This window comes from Sciurus carolinensis, chromosome 14 (assembly GCF_902686445.1).
Source record: "Sciurus carolinensis chromosome 14, mSciCar1.2, whole genome shotgun sequence".
NCBI classification, from domain to species: Eukaryota; Metazoa; Chordata; class Mammalia; order Rodentia; family Sciuridae; genus Sciurus; species Sciurus carolinensis.
The window spans coordinates 79542439-79556302 of NC_062226.1; positions in this window are offsets into that span (position 1 = coordinate 79542439).

The window sequence follows — 13864 nt, forward strand, 5'->3', positions numbered from 1 at the left end:
TGCCATTCTGTCATCATCCCCCTATGCCTATATTTTTCTTAATGCTATACAACTGCTAATCTGATTTGTTTCTATAAATTTGTAATTCTCATTTCAATGGAATCGTTTAATAGGTGGTCTTTTGTGATTGACTTCTTTCCATTAGAACATTACTGAGGTTCATCCTAGTATGTGTCATTACCTCATTCATTTATCGTGGCCAAATAATATCATATTGTTGTGTTATACAAAATTTTATTAGCCCACTCATCAAATGACTAAATCTTCTGTACCTTTATTGTTTTCAGAGAATATTTCCTCTCAAGACCTGAGAAAAAGAATTACAATTTCCTACTATTATTTTGAAATCAATTGACAAATCTTTCAGATATATTGATCCTTCTTTCATCATAACTTGCTAATACTCATTGTCTTGAGGTCTATTCTGTATAATATATACATTCATAGGTCATCTTTCTTATACTTCCTATTTACATCATGTATTTCTCATGTATTTTCTTAAGCATTTTCTAGGTATATCCATTCTTATAATATCCTTTAATTGGAACAATTAATCTATTAGTAAATAATAATCTATATTAATTAATTAAACTACTAATTGTTCCAATTGTGGAATTAATTTTATGTTTGAGTTTAGGCCTACCATTGTGTTACTTATTTTCAGTTTGTTACTTGGGTCTCTGGTTTCACTTTCTTACCTTCTTCTTAATATTTCAGAGTTCCATTTTAACTTTTTAATGAAAATTTTAGCTTTTGTGTTTTGAATTATAAATGTAAAATTGCTATGCTATTATTTTCATGCATTTGAACACATTATAAACTTCCTAATTTTTTAAAAGTCATATGTGCTTTAAATAAAATGAGATAATATTTTATGATGCCCATGCTTTTGTAATCATTTGTGTAATCATTTATTATCATTTCAGATGCTTTTCATTTATTCCTGAAGATCTGGGTTTTCATCTGTATAGTTTTTCTTCAGTCTAGAGAACTTCCTTTATTGTTTCTTCCAGGATTATCTTTTGGGAATAAATTCCCTTAGTTTTCCTTCATTTGACTGGTATGTCATGACATGGGTTTTGGGATTAATATAATTTGGAGTTTGCTCAGATATTTGAATCTGTAAATGTCTGTCTTCACCGAATAGGAAGTTTTGTTTGTTTGTTTCTTTGTTTGTTTGAGGTGCTGGGGATTGAACCCAGGGCCTTGTGCTTGCAAAGCAAGCACTCTACCAACTGAGCTATATCCCCAGCCCGGAAGTTTTTTTTAATGTGTTCAGAAATCTCTTCCTATTCTATTTTCTCTCTCTTCTCTTCTGTGACAAGTATCTGTACACAAGAACTTCTGAACTGTCCCATGGATCCTGGTGGCTCTTTTCAATTGAAGACATAATTAAAAGAAAGGGGGTCTGTAAACTGCTAATAGCCTGAAGGTAAGTTATAGGACAGTAGTCACACCAGTCACACCTTCCTAGATTCCAAAGTCTCCTTATCTGGTTAATTTAGATCCCTGTAAGATATACTGACACCACAAGAGTGATTCCTTTGATAACATGTTCCTACTTAGCACAATTCTTACCTGGCATATATATATCAACGTAAGCCACTACCAAAGATTCTTTTCAGCCTATGTGATTATAACAACTGGTCTGCTATAACCTCCTTGTTCTTTCTAAATCTATAAAAGCAGACCCCTCAGTTGCCTTCTTGGAGGCATGCATTCAGGAAGTCTAGAAATGCGTTTTTCCTTAGTAGTTTTCTCATTTGGTTCCAAATAAATTCTTTGTTTTCATGCTCAATATTCTTAAACTTCCCCATTTTTTTCTTCTCTCTTCTTCACATGTTAAGATCTCTATTGATCTTCCTTCAAGATTATCAGCTTTTTTTTTTATGGAGTTTTTTTTTATTGTAAACAAATGGGATACATGTTGTTTCTCAGTTTGTACATGGAGTAAAGGCATACCATTTGTGTAATCATAAATTTACATAGGGTAATGTTTTTTGATTCATTCTGTTATTTTTTCCCTTCCCCCCACCCTCCCACCCCTCATTTTCCTCTATACAGTCCTTCCTTCCTCCATTCTTGCTCCCCTCCCTAACTCTAACACTAAATATAACCATAACCCTAACATTAACCCCTCCTACCCTACATTATGCATCATCATCCCCTTATCAGTGAGACCATTCGTCCTTTGGTTTTTTGAGATTGACTTATCTCACTTAGTATGATAATTTCCAATTTCATCCATTTGCCTGCAAATGCCATAATTTTATCATTCTTTATGGTGGAGTAATTTTCCATTGTATATATATATATACACCACAGTTTCTTTTTCCATTCATCAATTAAAGGACATGTAAGTTGGTTCCACAATCTGGCTATTGTGAATTGAGCAGCTATGAACATTGATGTGGCTGTAGTATGCTGATTTTAAGTCCTTTGGGTATAGGCCAAGGAGTGGGATAGCTGGGTCAAATGGTGGTTCCATTCCAAGCTTTCTGAGGAATCTCCATACTGCTTTCCAGAGTGGCTCACTAATTTGCAACCCCACCAGCAATGTATGGGTGTTCCTTTTTCCCCACATCCTCGTCAACACCTATTGTTGCTTGTGTTCTTGATAATTGCCATTCTAATTGGGGTGAGATGGAATCTTAGTGTAGTTTTGATTTGCATTTCTCTTATTACTAAAGATATTGAACATTTTTTCATATATCTGTTGATTGCTTGTATATCTTCTTCTGTGAAGTGTCTGTTCATTTCCTTAGCCCATTTGTTCATTGGGTTATTTGTATTCTTGGTGTAGAGTTTTTTGAGTTCTTTATAGATTCTGGAGATTAGCGCTCTATCTGAAGTATGAGTGGCAAAGATATTCTCCCACTCTGTAGGCTCTCTCTTCACATTAGTTTCCTTTGCTGAGAGAAAGCTTTTTAGTTTGAATCTATCCCAGTTGTTGATTCTTGCTTTTATTTCTTGTGCTATGGGAGTCCTGTTAAGGAAGTCTGATCCTAAGCTGACATGTTGAAGATTTGGACCAACTTTTTCTTCTCTAAGATGCAGGGTCTCTGGTCTGATTCTGAGGTCCTTGATTCATTTTAAAAGTTGAGTTTTGTGCAGGGTGAGTGATAGGGGTTTAATTTCATTCTGTTGTATATGGATTTCCAGTTTTCCCAGCACCATTTGTTTAAGAGGCTATCTTTTCTCCATTGCATATTTTTGGCCCCTTTGTCTAATATGATAAAATTTTATTTATTTGGGTTGTGTCCATGTCCTCTATTCTGTACCATTGATCTACCTGTCTATTTTGGTACCAATACCATGCCGTTTTTGTTACTATTGCTTTGTAGTAGAGTTGAAGATCTGGTATTGGGATACCCCCTGCTTCGCTCTTTCTGCTAAGGATTGCTTTAGCTGTTCTGGGTTTCTTATTCTTCCAGATGAATTTCATAATTGCTTGCTCTATTTCTGTAAGGTACATCATTGGGAATTTAATTGGAATTGCACTGAATCTGTATAGCACTTTTGGTAGTATGGCCCTTTTGACAATATTAATTCTACCTATCAGAGAACATGGGAGATCTTTCCATCTTTTAAGGTTTTCTTGAATTTCTTTCTTTAGTGTTCTGTAGTTCTCATTGTAGAGGTCTTTCACCTCTTTTGTGAGATTGATTCCCAAGTATTTTATTTTTTTCGAGGCTATTATGAATGGGGTAGTTTTCCTAATTTCTGTTTCTGAAGTTTCATCACTTATGTATAAAAATGCATTGGATTTATGAGCATTGATCTTGTAACCTGCTACTTTACTGAATTCACTTATGAGTTCTAAAAGTTTTCTAGTGGAATTTCAGGGTTCCTCTAAATACATAATCATGTCATCAGCGAACAGGGATAGTTTGAATTCTTCTTTTCCAATTCGTATCCCTTTAATTTCTTTGGTTTGTCTAATTGCTCTGACTAGAGTTTCAAGCACAATGTTGAATAGAAGTGGTGAAAGAGGGCATCCCTGCCTTCTTCCAGTTTTTAGGGGGAATGCTTTCAGTTTTTCACCATTTAGAATGATATTGGCCATGGGCTTAGCGTAGATGGACTTTACAATGTTAAGGAATGTTCCCACTATCCCTATTTTTTCTAGTGTTTTGAGCATGAAGGGATGCTGTATTTTATCAAATGCTTTTTCTGCATCTATTGAAATAATCATGTGATTCTTAACTTTAAGTCTGTTGATATGGTGAATGACATTTATTGATTTCCAGATGTTGAACCAACCTTGCATCCCTGGGATAAAACCCACTTGGTCGTGGTGCACTATCTTTTTAATATATTTTTGTATGCAATTTGCTAAAATTTTGTTGAGAATTTTTGCGTCGATGTTCATTAAGGATATCGATCTGAAATTTTCTTTCCTCGATGTGTCTCTGTCTGGTTTGGGTATCAGGGTGATACTGGCTTCATAGAATGAGTTTGGGAGGGTTCCCTCCTCTTCTATTTCATGGAATAGTTTGAGGAGTATTGGAATGAGCTCTTCTTTAAAGGTTTTGTAGAACTCGGCTGAGAACCCATCTGGTCCTGGACTTTTCTTTGTTGGTAGGCTTTTGATGACCTCTTCTATTTCATTGCTGGAAATTGATTTATTTAAGTTGTGTATGTCCTCCTCGTTCAGTTTACGTAATTCATATGTCTCTAGAAAGTTGTTGATGTCTTCGAGGTTTTCTGTTTTGTTGGAGTATAGATTTTCAAAATAGCTTCTAATTATGTTTTGTATTTCACTCGTGTCTGTTGTGATATTTCCTTGTTCATTCCAAATTTTAGTAATTTGAGTTTTCTCTCTCTTTCTCTTTGTTAGTGTGGCTAAGGGCTTATCAATTTTGTTTATTTTTTCAAAGAACCAACTCTTTATTTTGTTAATTTTTTTTATTGTTTCTTTTGTTTCAATTTCGCTGATTTCAGTTCTGATTTTAACTATTTCCTGTCTTCTACTACTTTTGGTGTTGGTCTGCTCTTCTTTTTCTAGGGCTTTGAGGTGTAATGTTAAGTCATTTATTTGTTGATTTTTACTTCTTTTGTTGAATGCGCTCCATGAAATAAATGTTCCTCTAAGTATTGCTTTCATAGTGTCCCAGAGATTTTGATATGATGTGTCTTTTTTCTCCTTTACTTCTAAGAATTTTTTTATTTCCCTCCTGATGTCTTCTGTTATCCATTCATCATATAATAGCATATTTTTTAATCTCCAGGTATTGGAGAAGTTTCTGTTTTTAATTCTGTCATTTATTTCTAATTTCAATCCATTATGATCTGATAGGATACAAGGTAGTATCTCTATCTTCTTGTATTTGCTAACAGTAGTTTTGTTGGTTAAAATATGGTCTATTTTAGAGAAGGATCCATGTGCTGCTGAGAAGAAAGTATATTAGTTCTTTGTTGGATGGCATATTCTATATATGTTGGTTAAGTCTAAATTGTTGATTGTGTTATTGAGATCTATGGTTTCTTTGTTCAATTTTTGTTTGGAAGATCTGTCCAGTGGTGAGAGAGGTGTGTTAAAATCGCCTAGTATTATTGTGTTGTGGTCTATTTGATTTCTGGAATTGAGAAGGATTTGTTTGACATACATGGATGAGCCAATGTTCAGGGCATAGATATTTATGATTGTTATGTCTTGCTGATTTATGCTTCCCTTAAGCAGCATGTAATGTCCTTCTTTATCCCTTCTGACTAGTTTTGGCTTGAAGTCCACATTATCTGAAATGAGGACGGATACTCCAGTTTTTTTGCTGTGTCCGTGTGCATGGTATGTTTTTTCCCATCCTTTCACCTTTAGTCTATGGGTATCTCTTTCTATGAGATGAGTCTCTTGCAGGCAGCATATTGTTGGATTTTTCTTTTTAATCCAATCTGCCAGTCTATGTCTTTTGATTGATGAGTTCGGGCCATTAACATTCAAGTTTATTATTGTGATATGATTTGTATTCCCAGTCATTTGACTCATTTTTGTTTTTTGACATGATTTGGTTTCTCCTTTATTTGGCTATTCCTTTAGGCTAGTTCCTCCCTTTGCTGATATGCATCATTGTTTTTCATCTCTTCCTCATGGAATATTTTGCTGAGAATGTTCTGTAATGCCGGCTTTCTTTTTGTAAATTCCTTTAGCGTTTGTTTATCATGGAAGGATCTTATTCGTCGTCAAATCTGAAAGTAAGTTTTGCTGGTTATAAGATTCTTGGTTGGCATCCGTTTTCTTTCAGGGCTTGGTAAATGTTGTTCCAGGCCCTTCTAGCTTTTAGGGTCTGGATTGAAAAGTCTGCTGATATTCTTATTGGTTTCCCCCTGAATGTAATTTGATTCTTTTCTCTTGTGGCCTTTAAAATTCTGTCTTTATTCTGTATGTTAGGTATTTTCATAATAATGTGCCTTGGTGTGGGTCTGTTGTAATTTTGTGTATTTGGTGTCCTATAAGCCTCTTGTACCTGGTTTTCCATTTTATTCTTCAGATTTGGGAAATTTTCTGATATTATTTCATTGAATAGATTGTTCATTCCTTTGGTTTGTTTCTCTAAGCCTTCCTCAATCCCAATAATTCTTAAATTTGGCCTTTTCATGATATCCCATAATTCTCGTAGATACTGTTCATGATTTCTTACCATCTTCTCTGTTTGGTCAATTTTGTTTTCAAGATTAAATATTTTGTCTTCAGTGTCTGAAGTTCTGTCTTCCAGGTGTTCTATCCTATTGGGTAGCTTTCTATGGAGTTTTTAACTTGGTTTATTGTTTCCTTCATTTCAAGGATTTCTGTTTTTTTAAAATTTTTTTTCAGTATCTCCAACTATTGAAATGATCTCTTGCTTCCCATATTTGCTCTTTAACTGTTGATTGGTGCGATCATTTAATGCCTGCATTTGCTCTTTCATCTCTTCCTTCAATGCCTGCATTTACTCTTTCACCTCCTCATTTGCTTCTCTGATTGTTTTAATTATGTACATTCTGAACTCCCTTTCTGATATTTCTTCTGCTGTGCTGTCATTGGGTTTTATTGATATAGTATCTAGGTTTATTTGGTACATTTTCTTCCCTTGTTTTTTCATATTGGTCAGATATCAGTAGGACTCTGAGATATTGCAGATTTCCTCTATTGTCTTATAGTGTCCCTGTAGATTTCTAGTATATCACCTCTCAGCCTTCAGTAGCCAGAAGTCTTGGAGGAACTTGATGATGCAGTGCTTCCAAAGAAAGCTGCCCCTAGCCTGCTACTGGGTCCAGGGCTGGGGGCTGGTTCTGCGTGGAAAACCTCTCACTGGGCGGTCCTGCTCCTAGAAGTTGGCTATAGACAGGGCCTGCCCCTGCCTGAGAGAGCCCGGCTGCTCGGGGAAAGCCTCTCCCTGACCCGCCGTGGTCCCAGAAGCCACCTGTGGGCAGGGGACTGCTGCTGGGTTCAGGGCTTCAGGTTGACTCTGTGTGGAAAAGCTCTCACTGGGCGGTCCTGCTCTGAGAAGCTGGCTGTGGATCGCGCCTGCCACCAGAGAGAGCAGGGCTGCTTGGGGAAGTCTCTTGCTGCCCTGCCCTGCTCTGAGAAGCTGCCCCCTGTCCGGGCCTCCCGCCTGGCCGAGCTTCACCTGGTGGGAGAGACTCACCCTGCGGCTGTATGTTGGTCCGAGTCTCTCAATACCTCCCCTTCTTGAATCCTTAATTCTGGAGCGAAGGGAGATGCAGTCACCCTCTAGTCTGCCATCTTGGATCTCCTCTTTTTTCTTGTTTATCTATTCTGTCATTAAATACATCTAATGAGTTTTTAATTTAAGATCTTATATTTTCAGTTTAAAAGTTTTTATTTTTAAAAAATATAAATATGTTTCATATACATATGTAATTTTGCACATTTTCAGTCAATGTAAGGGTATTTTCTTAATTTCATTGTTCGTGGTTAAAAAGAAATGGCTTTAAAGTCCTTGTCTTGTGTTTCTGACACTTAGGTCATCTCAGGGTTAGCATGTATCCACTATCTTTACCTTTGAGAATTACATTTTTCTAGCTATTGGTATATCAAATAATTTTGAATTATATAGAAAATGCTATGAATGTATATTTGGATTTATGGATTTCCAGGATCATTATATTGCTTCAAAAGTATTGATATTTTTGTTTTAAAAGACAATTAATTCAGGAACATGCAAATTGCAGCCTAGTACACCTGAGTAGACAATGACTTCCCATATCGACTCTATATATCATAGGTCATAGCTGCTGTCAATCTTCACTGTGTGATTCCAGGGTCAGCCAATGATTTCCTTCTCTGCCAGAGTTTCAGCCAGCACTGTAATTGTAACTGAACACAGGGAAGAGCTGACTAAAACAACAAAAACAACTACAACAAGAAACTCCTTTGTACCCTCCTGCTCCCTTGCTTCAAGTTTCAACTCTCCTACAAAATATGACTATATTTTAGACACCATATTGCTCTAGATTTCTCTAGATGCCTTCAGATTCTTCCATTACATATGGTTCAGATTTAGTTTAGGTTAACTGTTCTTTGAAGAAGGATTGCTTTGATAGAAGCTTATACTGCAAACCAGAAGCATATAAATTTCCTTTTGAGAACAATTTTTTAACAAAAATATTAAGATGAATTATGACAAGTAAAGTTCTGTATTATTTTACACACACTTGAGTTTCTCAGACAAAACTCAAGAAATGTGCTCTTGCATATAAATGACCAAAGATTTTTGATTGTTCTTTGTTCTTGAAATTCAATAATTTTTACAGCAACACAGGTTCAGACCTCTGTATAGCAAAATGTGCTTGTTTAAAGCTACTACTATGACTCTGTTAGAAGTGGGAAGGGTCTGTGGCAATTTTGCAAATGGATGAAAATTCTAGTGGGCTTTCTTTGAATTCACCCAGGGTGTTAATTGCCCTTATTTCTGAAGGCAGCAGGGGAGAGGGAAGTTGGCAAGGAAGAGTAGAAGCAGCCAACATTGACTTCTCTTTTCTCTGTGCTCTAGTGAAAAGGGGATGAAACATCACAGAGAGATAAAAATCTTTTGGTTTGCCCTGAATCAGGCCAGCATGCTTGATGACTCAGGGAAGGCATTGATGGGTACAATGTTAGAAGAAGAAAGTAACAGCAAGTATAGGTTATGAACATATTGTTCTGCCTGTAAAATAGCCACTTGCCTACTTGCCCTGTACAAAGAGTGATTTATCCAGCAAGAACACCCTGTAGGGAAGTAGATCAAAAGAGAAAACCAACAAGTGAGATGAACTAGAGCAGGGCTTCTCAAGCTTTAATGTGCAAGCCAATCTCCTGCAGTATCTTGGTAAAATGCAGATTCGGACTCAGCAGAGGGGCCCTCCTAACAGCTTCTGGTGTGATTCAGATGCTGCTCTAAGGTGCAGTGAACCAGAGACTTTCATGCAGCCACATTTTACCTAAAGCTGACCATGATATCAGGTGAGGACAGTCAAACGATGATTTCGATTATTTTACTGGCAGGGAAAATTTCATGGCGTGGGTTTGGTGTGCAAAATTTTTTGCTTGGGTTGAACAAATTTTTGTGCATATTTGAAATATGATGTTAATTTATTATCAGGGTTAGCATATATTAAGCTCTCACTCATTCTGGCTGCTGTGCAACATTAACAGCTTGTTATGTGTCACAAGGTATCAACAGCTGTGTTATTGATGTTAAGGCAATTTTCTCCCTAATAATTATTATAAAGCTACTATTTTAATTTTATGCTTATTTTGACCTGATATTCTTTGGGGGAGATATTTCTAATTATACTTTCAATCTCTATACATTTTTTCCTCCCATATGTTAAAAGATGGAAATCTATTTATATTTTCCATAAAGTTTGGGTTTTGTTATCTTTTACCATTTTTAATAGTAAAATTAAATAAAAGTTAAAAAAAGTAAATAAAATTAAAAGTAAAATTAATAGAGAAAGAATTAAACAGTATTTTCCTTGCTTTGTAACTGTATTCTCTGAAATGCAAGTTGAGAATGATGGGGAAAAAAAGGATTAGCATATGTCTTGGGGATATGCAATGCAATTCTAAAGCAAGAGCACTAAAATGTTAGAATATTAGAAGTCAAATGGTGGTTCCATTTCAAATTTTCTAAGGAATCTCCATACTGCTTTCCAGAGTGGCTGTACCAATTTGCAACTCCACCAGCAATGTATGAGTGTACCTTTTCCCCCACATCCTCGCCAACACCTACTATTGCTTGTATTCTTGATAATAGCCATTCTTTGATAAGTGAATGCTAATACATAACAGGGGGGTGGAGTAGGCAAGGAAAGAATTGAGGAACTTTGGATTCTGTAGAGGGAAATGAAGGGAGGGGAGGAGGAAGGGGGAAGGAAAGATGGTGGAATGAGACAAACATCATTACCCTATGTACATGTATGATTACATGAATGGTGTGTGATTCTACAATGTGTGCAACCACAGACATGAAAAGTTGTGCTCCATTTGTGTACAATGAATCAAAATGCATTCTACTGTCGTGTATAACTAAATAGAATAAACAACAAAATTTATGTACATTTATGAATATGGCACATTGAATCCAACTATTATGTATAATTAAAATGCTCAATAAAGATAAATTTAAAAAGAATGGGTGTAATTAAATTCCATTTTTATTCAGCAGCAAGAAAATGAAGAAGTCAAGGTATATTTTGATGGTGTAGTAGGACAATGTGGAAGACTATTAGAAAAATACTTCTGGGAAAATTTACTAAATATGATTGACTAGTCTTAAAGCATGATGCCAAATAATCTTGAAATTTACATAACTCCCCAAGACAAATCCCCTATTTCACTCAGCCTGCTCTTAACTTTGTCTAAACAGTACTTACTTTGTCTTTGATGCCATAAATTTTGCTCTGCAATATTAGACACACATGGACAATTCACATGTGAATTCAATAAATATTTTGCTGTTTCTAAAAGGCATGAAGTAAAATGAAAATGTCCGCTTTGATCCAGTAGACAAGAAGACCCATTCTTAAAAACAAATAAAAACAAAAGAAAATTAAATCAATGGAATAATGAATAAATGAAAGGCAAAGTAATGTGGTGATTCAGAAGTGATGGACAAGACATTACTCTGGAACCTTGTGAGAAAGTTCCTAACACAGACAGAGGATAAAATGGAATTTGTTCTTGAAGAATGAATACACTTTTGACAAACATGGGGGTTGAAGTCCAAAAGGTCGTCTTCACCTGTAGAGGCTCACATAGTCATAGACTTGGGAATAGGAGAAAGTAGATGTTATTTGGAGAATAATACTGTAAATGGATTATAGGTAAACTGAGTCACATCCTAACCAGTTCTTAGCTTCAGTGTTTACCCAGGGAGGTATGCAAATGCTGTCATTTTCACACATATTTAGGTTAGTGTTTGCAGTATCTTTTACTATAAAATAAGCCACCACCCCTAATCACAATGGCTTAAATCAAGATCTCCCACATAGTTTCCTCCCATAATTCTCTGGATTGATGGAATGGGTATCACTTGATGTATCTTAGGTGCCTGCAGTCTGAAAGTGATGGGGGCTAGAGTCATTATTGAACTTGACAAAGATACTGCAATAGCTGGGGCTCACTCTGCATGCAGTTTCTCTACTTGTACTGTCCAGCAGGATAGCAGCCTTCTTAGATGGTAATTCAGGGTTCCCAAAAGTGAGCCCTCCAAGCAAAAGCAAGCCAAATCTTCAAGCTCTTTTAAAGGCTAATGCTGGAATCAGGAGTTCTGACACAGTCTGCTGGTTAATATGAGTCAGAGAGCCAACCCAGGATCAGTGTGGTTCATTGCAGACCATCTCTGGTGTCTAGCTTCCCCAAGAAACCACATTAATGTCAAAATTGTGTAATGTAAGTAGAAATTTAAATAAGAAAACACAATTTTGTTTTTGTAGAACCATTCTCTGGTAGAATTAAGATTTGGTGATCAGTTTGCAGAACAGAGGGAACAGAAACCAAGGACAAAGCTAAGATTTGAGCCTGAGTAGCTGTAAAATTATGATATTATGAGTAATGAGTTTTATTCAAAATAAGGACTTGCAGTGACATATTCATATTAGAACAACGTCAGGAAACAGATCTGCAGTGCAAGAGTGTGAGTTTGATTGGCCGAATCTGGGTTATCAGCAGGGCCCAGATGGTATGAAAGGCAAGTATACAAGGGTGTTATTCAGAGGGAGGGGAGGAGGGAGTAAAATCTTTTGAAAAGCTCTGTATGGTGGAGGAAATGTACCACAAGAGGAGAGGCAGTGAGATAAAATGCAAAATAAGTTATATCAATGTGGTGACCAAATGGGGTTTGACAATGTTAAATGCTCCAGAAAGTGGAAAGAACATAAAGTTTGAGAAATAGTTGTTTGATTTGTAAGAAGGATAGAATGAAGGAAACGATACTTCCAGGGAATCTCTTAACTCCTTTTCCTTAATTCTAAGACTTTCGAGAAAACACAAATCTAGTATGTTTTGTTTCTAGAGGAAAATAAAGTGTAGCAACAAAGAAGAGTAGAGAAACAGCTGTTAGTCAGTGTGCTAGGCAGCTTTTCAGCACTATGACCAAAATACCTGACATGAACAACTGAAGGGAGGGACCCTTTACTGCAGTTCATGGTTTCAGAGATTTTAGTTCATGGTCTTCTGACTCCAAGTCAGAAACATCAGGGTAGAAGAAAGCTGCTCTGCTTATGATGACCAGGAAGCAGAGGGAGAAAATTGAGGCAAAGATAAGGGGTTGACAGGGAGAGAGATCCAGAGAGATCTAGAGAGAGAGAGAGAGGGAGAGAGGAAGAAAAGAAGCACAACTGACCAGGGACAAGACATACTCTCATAGTCTTCAAAGACACATTCCCAGTGACCAACTTCTTCACCCGAGTCCCACCTCCTACATATCCACTACCTCCCTGTAGTTCATTTAGCTATCAAAGGATTAATCCTCAGATAAGGTCAGAGCCCTCATGATCCTAAAGCCCACCTCTGAACCTCTGAAAGTTGCTGCATTGGGGACCAAGCCTTAAATACGTGAATCTTTGGGGGACACCTTCTATCCACACTATATCTGCCAGCAACCAACAATCTTTCCTACACTTCAGAATTCTTACATGTTTTACTTCTGTTCCTCGTCTTATTTTTTTGGCTAATATTTGTATTACATTTTAGAGTAGAAACAGTAAAAACTTCTATCCATGTCCTTTTAACTGAACTGTAAAGGAAAGATTTTAATATTTTTACAAATGAATTCTAAATTTACCATAAGTTTTTGGAAGGTAACTCTTACTAGGTTAAGGATATTACTTAAGACAATTCATTTCAATTTCTGGATAATATTTTCTTCTGTTGTGATGAAAATACGTTGTTGTTCTTTAATGTGGTAGGTTATGTGAACAGATTTCTTAGCGTGAAACCATTTAAGAATTCTGTGAAAATTCCTTGAATGCTGGGAAAAACCTCAAACTGGTTATTATTTATTGTTCCTATTAAGATACATTGACACATATTACTGATTTGGTTTAAAATTTATTTAATCATATTAATTTGAATTCACCTATAATCTTTTCTCATAATGTTCTTATTAGATTATAAGATTAAAGTCTTAATAATGTCATAAAATAAGTTGAAAAGTTATTTCCCCCATTTTATTTTTCTTGAACTCTTTGCATAATATGAGAACAATCTGGGTTTAGAAAATTTTTTAAGTGTTCATTTAAACCTTTGAGACACAGTGCTGTTTTTGTGGAAAATTCCTCCCTACATAGGTTCAATTCTTGAATGATCATGGATCCATCCAGTTTTCCTATGTCTTTTTTAATTGTTGGCATCATGCTTTTCATAGCATTATGTAACACT